The sequence below is a fragment of the Vicia villosa genome, linkage group LG1 (genome assembly GCF_029867415.1).
Source record: "Vicia villosa cultivar HV-30 ecotype Madison, WI linkage group LG1, Vvil1.0, whole genome shotgun sequence".
Lineage (NCBI taxonomy): Eukaryota > Viridiplantae > Streptophyta > Magnoliopsida > Fabales > Fabaceae > Vicia > Vicia villosa.
Window position 1 is genome coordinate 63,904,723 of NC_081180.1, and position 7,933 is coordinate 63,912,655.

At 33.8% G+C, this 7,933-nt stretch overlaps 1 non-coding gene across 1 annotated transcript; it reads right to left on the bottom strand.

Moving 5' to 3' along the window:
* Positions 1-3,172: 3,172 nt before the first annotated feature.
* Positions 3,173-3,244, bottom strand: TRNAW-CCA (transfer RNA tryptophan (anticodon CCA)). Its single transcript has one exon. It is a non-coding gene; the product is annotated as a tRNA-Trp (tRNA).
* Between the last annotated feature and the right edge of the window lie 4,689 nt (positions 3,245-7,933).

Below are 7,933 nucleotides of genomic sequence, written 5' to 3' on the forward strand. Positions count from 1 at the left end.
AGCAGTCTCCTTGTTGCGGTTTGAAGCTAAAATCCAGACCAGGTATGTACTTTAAATAGAAGACAACAAACCTAATTGAAGATTAGAACTTACAATGTAATGGGTTAGGGTTTGTGTGTTAATTGAGAGCCTCTCGAATATCATTCATTCATAAGTTGTTAAGTATTAAATGTTTGTATGTCACTTAGATATCATTGATACATTGTTCTAAGTGTGTGTTGCTTGGTTCCCAAGCTATTGTTCTTGATCGAAGCTTTTAAGCAAGATCAAGTATTTTTGATTAAGTGGTTCTTAATCTAGTATTGCTTGTAATTGAAGATTGAGGTAAAGGGATGTCAATATCAGTATATGGGGTTGATGTTGTGAGGCATCACTACGGTGATTGGTAGTGATAGAGGTTTCTCATATCTAGGAGGTTTCTAGATAGAAGTTGCAATGGGTATGGATTAAGTGAGAAGTTGTAAACCAGAGGTTGTTTAGCTTCGAATTCATACTACTAATAGTGGATTTCATTCCTGGCTTGGTAGCCCCCAGAGTAGGTGTTGTTGTACACCGAACTGGGTTAACAATGTTGTGTGTTAAGTTACTTTTCAGCATTGTTTTAAATCATGTTTACCTTGCCATTGTATGTTGTTCAAAGATCAATGTCTCGACATCTCTTAGGACATCTGAAATTTGAATACTAGAACTTCAATTGGTATCAGAGCAGGCATCTTGTTCTGTATATGGGTGAGACTCAAGGAAGATACTTTTTGGTTCAATGGACAGGGAAGGAGGATTTAATAATCAAATCCATGAAAAGAAAGGAATAGAAGAAAGTGTGTGATAGAGGAAAATGTGTGTAGGTCTATTGTTGCAAGTAAGAGGGAATTGTCTCTGCATTGCAGTATAGAGTGTCGGCATGGGCACTCGTCTCATACATGTTCTAACATCTTGTTTGAGAAAATGTTGGGAGAACTTATTTTTTCTCTACAAAATTCTGCATCTTCCTGTATGCAGCACATGTGTGAGCAATCATGGTTGTTACCCTGAAGGGAGAGAATTGTTACTCTGTGTGTTATTGCATTGTTGAGGGGAAACACCTAATTCCCTTAGCATGCTTGAAGATTTCTAGATTGGCATGTGGAGCGGAGATGTCAGATAACATGTCATGACATTCATCTGACTGGTTAAGAATTTGATTTCTCAAAGTTGTAGTGTTTGGAGATTCCACTAACTGATGTGTTTTTGTTCTGCTTCAAATATCTCCGATTGTGTGAAATCTTTGTGTGCAAAAGGTATTAAGGAGTGGCTGAAGATGTCTGAGGAGTTCCTTTTTGCTCCGCTGCACGTGTATCTAATGTTACATGGTGGAAAATCCTTCAAGGTGTGAAGAAACTAGATGTATCTTTGGTTGATAAGGGGAACTAATATAAACATCTTGTGTTCATTTACTTTCAAGCACTTCAATTTTCTCCATAACATTATTTTAAACAAAGTGCAATACATCACTTGTTTCCGAAAAATGAAAAAAAATGAACTTGCATAATTCAAGGAGGAAGAATGAGAAAGGAAGATCTGAAGCTTTGAGTACAAAGATATGGATTTCTAGGTCGAAAGAGATTTTCCGGGGAGATTGATAACTAGAGATCTGAAACTCTGAGAGTGGAAACCTGGATTTCTAGTCAAAGGAGGTCTCATTGGGAAGAACGAGAAACAAAGATTTGAATGTGAAGATTAATGGGAATCATACTTTGATTCCTAATGACAGCGCAACTGTTATGTACTAGTAAAAAAGTACAGGTGTGCATTTTCCCCTTACAAGGGCAAGGAGACTCAGAGACCTTAGTAGGTTTATAACACGTTTTGGTGGTGAGGGCTTGCCCACGAAGGCGACAAGCCCTATACGGTGGTGTTTTAAGGTTGTTTAGGAGACCCGCTCACGTGAAGTGAGAGGCTCTGTTAATGTCTGGTGATGCTAGGTAGCAAGTGTGTGATTACTGACAGTGGTGTGTTAAGACGGTCGTGAGCATTGTGCTCTTTAAGGTGTTAAGGATGTGTATTATTCGATGTCTCTCTCATCTTCTTAAAAAAGATGTATTTAATAGAGGTCTCTAAGACCTAGGATTTCCTCGAAAAAGGCCACCACCCACTTAGTCAATAGTGGATAGTTGAATCTCTTTTTCCAAGGGAGTTGTGGGTCATTTAATAACCTTGACTTTTTCTTTTCTCGAGGAACGTCTTGTCAAATGTTTCCCACGTAGGGCAATGGAAGTCTTCAGGGCGAGTCGATACTCCCTTCGGGCGACCTTCTATAGTTGTCTCTTCTAGGGTGACCCAAGGGCATCGCCCTAGGCGAGACCTTTTACAAATATAACACTACATATTCCTTTGGTAGAACCAGAGTTTATAAGTGAACAAATAAGCAGAGCTTGTTGCGATGGACCTGAACTTCTGATGCAGTGGGGAGGGGATGATCTATAAGATTAGTACTCCAATGTCTAAGTTAGTATGAAAGTGGAAAAGTGATGTAACATTAATAGTGAATTTGAATACCTGAGAAAAGATGTGTCTTTCTTATTAAATATGAGAAACAAATAACAATAACAAACGTGGAATGAGACGTGGATCGCGGTTAGTCGTCAGATTGATCTAGATGCGCAACAAAATTCTAGTAGACATATTTGTCTGCTTCCAAAAAAGAAAGTAAATATATGTTCTTCGCGCTTTTACTGTATGTGCTCTGTATTATTAGGTGTTTTGTTTTGGACTTGCGAACAAATTGGTATAATATTTAAATTATAATAAAATATATTTAAAAAGTATTATAAAAATTGAAATACATATAAAAAAGTATTTTTTATTTATAAAAACTATATATTATGAAAATAAAATTTATCAATAAATTTTTTATTTTATTTTTCCATCTCTAAGATAGTTTTTAAAAATAGAATTGATAAACAAATTTTATTTTATTTTGTATTTAAGATAGTTTTCAAAATTAATTTATAAAATACAAATAATTAAAACTGATTCGATGACAATATGACACCCTTAATATTTAATACTAATATATTGTGCCGTCAACGCAACCTTTTTTAGCTCACCCATTATTATTTTTAACTCCAAATGATGCACTGCAAGAAGAAGCCATGTAATGATTTAACAAAAATATCAAAAACGAAAAAAAATTTGAACCTGACGTGAATCGAACACGCAACCTTCTGATCTGGAGTCAGACGCGCTACCATTGCGCCACAGATCCTTGTTGATATCATACTCCATTTTAAGATTTATATAATCACTTAATCAGAGTTGATTTTAATGTTTACAAATTTGAAACCTGATGTTATAATAACCAACCGGTATATAGAATTCACCTGCAATAAATTATCATTTTTTCCAATAAATTAAAACTTATCTCATCACGTGGATAATTGCTGCAAAATTTAAATAAAATAATATTAAGTAATAGTAACACATTGCACCATACAAAAATATTAGATTTAGTCATTTAGAGTACTTTTAGAATTTGATGTTTTTAAATAAAATAAATTTTGGTTAAAAATTATTCAAATAATAATTACTTTTTTGTTTATTGATGAAAATTCAAGGAGGCAATTAATGTAACTCTTCTTCTTTAAAAAAAAAATCTTCGTTATTTGGTTGTTGAATATTGAGAAACACACAAAGAAAGCTAAAAGTTTGAATTATATTTTGTTACATTAAAAGTTTAAACTTTTTTAATTTTTTAATGATAAAAAAAACCTTAAAGTCATTGCATTTTAAGTTAATTGAAATTAGCATCGAGGTAAAAAGAAGATATAGTGAAAAAACACACATAAATTTCTATATCAAGTTACAATCAAACTGATTGCAAGTTTCATCTTTGTCTTAATTCATTGTTATTAAATAGAGTAAATACTTTTTCATTCTTTTTTAGTTATCATTTCTTTTTATCTTTTATATCTATCATGAAACCTAATAACTATAGTCTATTATATATGTATATCTATTATAAAAGCTATTTGTATTATATACGGTGTTTTAAAAACTGCACAACAAATCGGTGAGGATACTGGGTCACTGGTTTATTGGTCGAATCACTAGGTCACTCATCGAACCGCATGATTAAACCGGATAACTCGGTTGAAAAGACCGGTCGTTATAACAAAATTATATAGATATAAAATTTGTCGAACCGGATGATTCAGTCCCTACAAAATATAACTAGTACTTAAATTTTTTGAAAACATCGTATTATTAAAAAAATTCACAAGTTCATAATTTAAATTCAAATTTTACACATAGGTATTACACACAATCAAATAGTACATAATTATAAAATATAAACAAAAGTTCAATCGCAACATAATTTAATTGAATAATTTATAACAAAATAATTTCATTGTCTACTAAATTTAATTTTAATAAAAAAAAAATTGTTTCAATGTTGGGATCCCCCTTCTTCAATATCAAAATCATCTGTAACAAAATCAGCCGCATCTACAACCATTTTTTATTTTTTATTATTTAATTTTAATTTTAATTTTATTTTTTAATTAAAATAGTCAAAATGACATTGTGTTAATTTTTTAAAATTAAAAAAAATTAAAAAATGTATTTAAACCACTGGTTCACAAAAACCGCCGATTTTCCCAGTTTTAGCGGTTTACACCGGTTTTGACCGGTTCACACTGGTTCAATGACATTCCCGATCCAACTATTGAACCAGACCGGTTATCTGGCCGGTTCCCGATTTGACCGGTCCGATCCGGTTTTTAAAACACTAATTATATATATTAAAACTGACACCAATATTTTATGCCTTCTAATCTTATTTTTATCGCATGTTGCGTTATTATTAATATATTTTTGAAAGGTAAATTAATTCTATTTGTTTTAAAAAATAATTTATATATTTTTCTTGCAATCTTTTCATCTATTTCTTCATTATTAATATATTTTTGAAAGATAAAATTAATTCTATCCGATTATTCAAAATAGGTAAATTATTTAAATCAATATAGTATAAGTTTTGTTTAGAAAGAACAATACAATTAACTACTTATAAAAACTTAGTTGATAGATGAATATATGAAGTAAGAAAAATAATAAAGTATGAACCTAAAAAAATTTACACTAAAATTTCACATTCAAATGATTCATACTCTATGTAACCCATCATTGTCGTCAAAATTAAGATCTAAGATAAACCTCTCTATTTTTTCGAAAAATGCATTTTTAATTTTGTTTTTTATAACTCAAATTATTAAGTTATATCATTAAATTTTATTAAGATGACGTGAATAATCTTATTGAAATAGACTTTCTTTTATCTTTTAATCTTTGGTAAATTTGTCTCTCATCCATAAAATTATGAATATTTTAATTTTTTTTAAATGTTGAAGTAAAAAAGGAAAAGGAAATATAACACAAGATTATTAAATTTTTTAACTATCTTTGTGTGAGTAGCTAATCGGTAAAATAATAAATATTTAATATTTTTAAAAATTTTGGAGAAAAAAAGAAATATAAAACTAAATAATTTAATTTTTTTTCCATTTATTTATCATTTTAAAATTTAAATAGCAACATCTTATTTATCATTTCTATAATTCAAACATATTTTTTTCGTTTAAAATTATTCTCTCCATCTTATCGTCTCAATTACAATTTTTACTATACTAAATAAAATTAAAATATATATAATCCAATATTACTTAAAAAATTCATTAATATACCGTGCATCGCGCGAATCTCAATCTAGTTATCTTTTAAGCAAAAACTTTTATTTTACTTCCGTGTGCATTATCTTGTTTGATCAATAACCCCGTGAATAGTGGAATATCGTTGGTTGAGAGGGCCCCGTTTTGTTATGCCTCTTCGGAAGACGTTCTGGGCAGACTTCGCAAGGCGTGTGTGGGTAAGGTGATGATTCCTGGGTCAACATTCAATATGCAGACTAAGTTCGATATGGAGGGCTATTACAATGTTAAAATTACTCCTCTAGGTGGCTCGTTGTGCTTATTAGAAGAAGATGTCTTGGGGACCATTGACAATTTTATTAAGGAGGGGGAGTCTTGGTGGAGGAATTGTTTCGAAAAAGTTTCCGCTTGGACGGAGGAGGCGGTTGAAGTTGTTAGGCCGGTGTGGGTTAGGATTTATGGGGTGCCTATTCAAGCTTGGAAGGCTGATTTCTTCATAGGTTTGGCGAATTTGATAGGAACTTTCTTAGCTATGGATGACAAAACGGCTTCAGGTGATTGTTGTGATGTAGCGAGGATTCGTTTGTCGGTGCCTTTGGGTTATATGCTGCAAGAGTGTTTGACTATCAAGGTTGATAATAAGACGTTCACTTTGGCCTTGAGAGAGGAGACGTGTAGTGTTTTTTCTAGTTCTGTTATCGCAAATTCTTCAGATTTACTTTCTATTTCATCTTCTTCTTCGGAGGCAGCTTCGGTAGAATTTCTGGATGAAGAAGAAGACGAGATACAGGAATTTTCTAGCAACCGGAAGGACGAGGTTTCCGGGGGAGGGGTGAAGGTAACTTCGGTGGCTAGTGAGGCGAGTGTAGCGGCTGGGTCGAATTCAGAGGAGGCTGCCTGCTTGCAGATTTTGGTTCTAGAGCACTCTGATGCTCGAGTGGAACAGGATTCGCGGTGTTCACCGGTGGAGGAGGAGGGCCCTGTAGATGTAGTCGGGGATAATATTGATTGGGCTGGGACTGTTATGTCCAGCACTTGGGTTCCGGACACTGCTTCTAGTCCAGTTTGTTCCAAGGCTATGAATCTGTTGGAAGAAGAACAAATTGCGGTGAGACGGGTTCTATCGGTAGGCGACGCTGTTTTGGTTAGTGATACCAAGCTTGGATCGTTTGATAAGGCAGTTACGGAGATTAACGAAAGGAAGAAACGTAGGTTCAAGAAATTGGCTTACAAGAACCTGGCGGAGTTTACGGGTTCTCTCCATCACAAAACTTTAAGAAAGGTTAACAGAAGCAAAGGAAAAGGGATGCTGGCAGGAGTGAAGAAGATGGCTGGGCAGCGAACCGTGACTTCTTTAAATGGCAGGCAAGGACACGATTTAGGAGGTGGTACTGTAAGTCTTCCTTCTTTGTGTGCTGAACAGGATTTTTGTTTAGACAGGGGCTGTTTTCATGGCAATTTTAGTGGGTGTAGTGACATGGAGAGAAATAACCGTAGACAATGGAATGAATTAATGGGAGAAGAGAGTTCTAAGGCGTGGAAGGCGATGGAATTTTGGGGGGTGAAATATAAGGGGGAGGATTCCGATATGGTAAAAAGAATCGAGACATTGGATAATAAAGTGGCGGTAAGAAAGGGTGTTTTGAAGGGGCATAAATCTATTGTTCCACGATAATCGGAACCTTGAATATTAGAGGGGGTGGAAATGCTCTGAAAAAGAGGAGAATTAATTCTTTAATCTTAAAGAGCAAGGCATATGTTTTTTTTATTCAAGAGACAAAGATTAGTGAGTTACAAGGCTTTATGGCGAAAAGTTTTTGGTGAGTGACGATTTAGGGTATTCTTTTTCTAATTCCTTGGGAAGGTCGGGGGGAATTTTGACGTTATGGAGGGAGTAAGCTCTCGAGGTTATCTTTAGTTTCAAAGGGGAGGGATATCTTGGCATTAAATTTTGCAAGGATAACAATTTCTTCTACTTGCTTAATGTGTATTCGTCTTGTGATGCTTCGAAAAAAAGAATGCTATGGTGGAAGATTTTGGATTTGAAAGAGGATTGGAACGATGGAGAATGGATTATTGGAGGAGATTTCAATGCCATTAAGGAGAGGAGAGAGAGGAAGGGAAGATGAGTTGCTTCCAATAGTCAAGATATCATTGGTTTTACGGATTTCATAGAAGAGTCTAGATTGATAGATGTACCTTATAAAGGCAAAAAGTTTACTTGGTATAGCGGTGATGGTAGATCG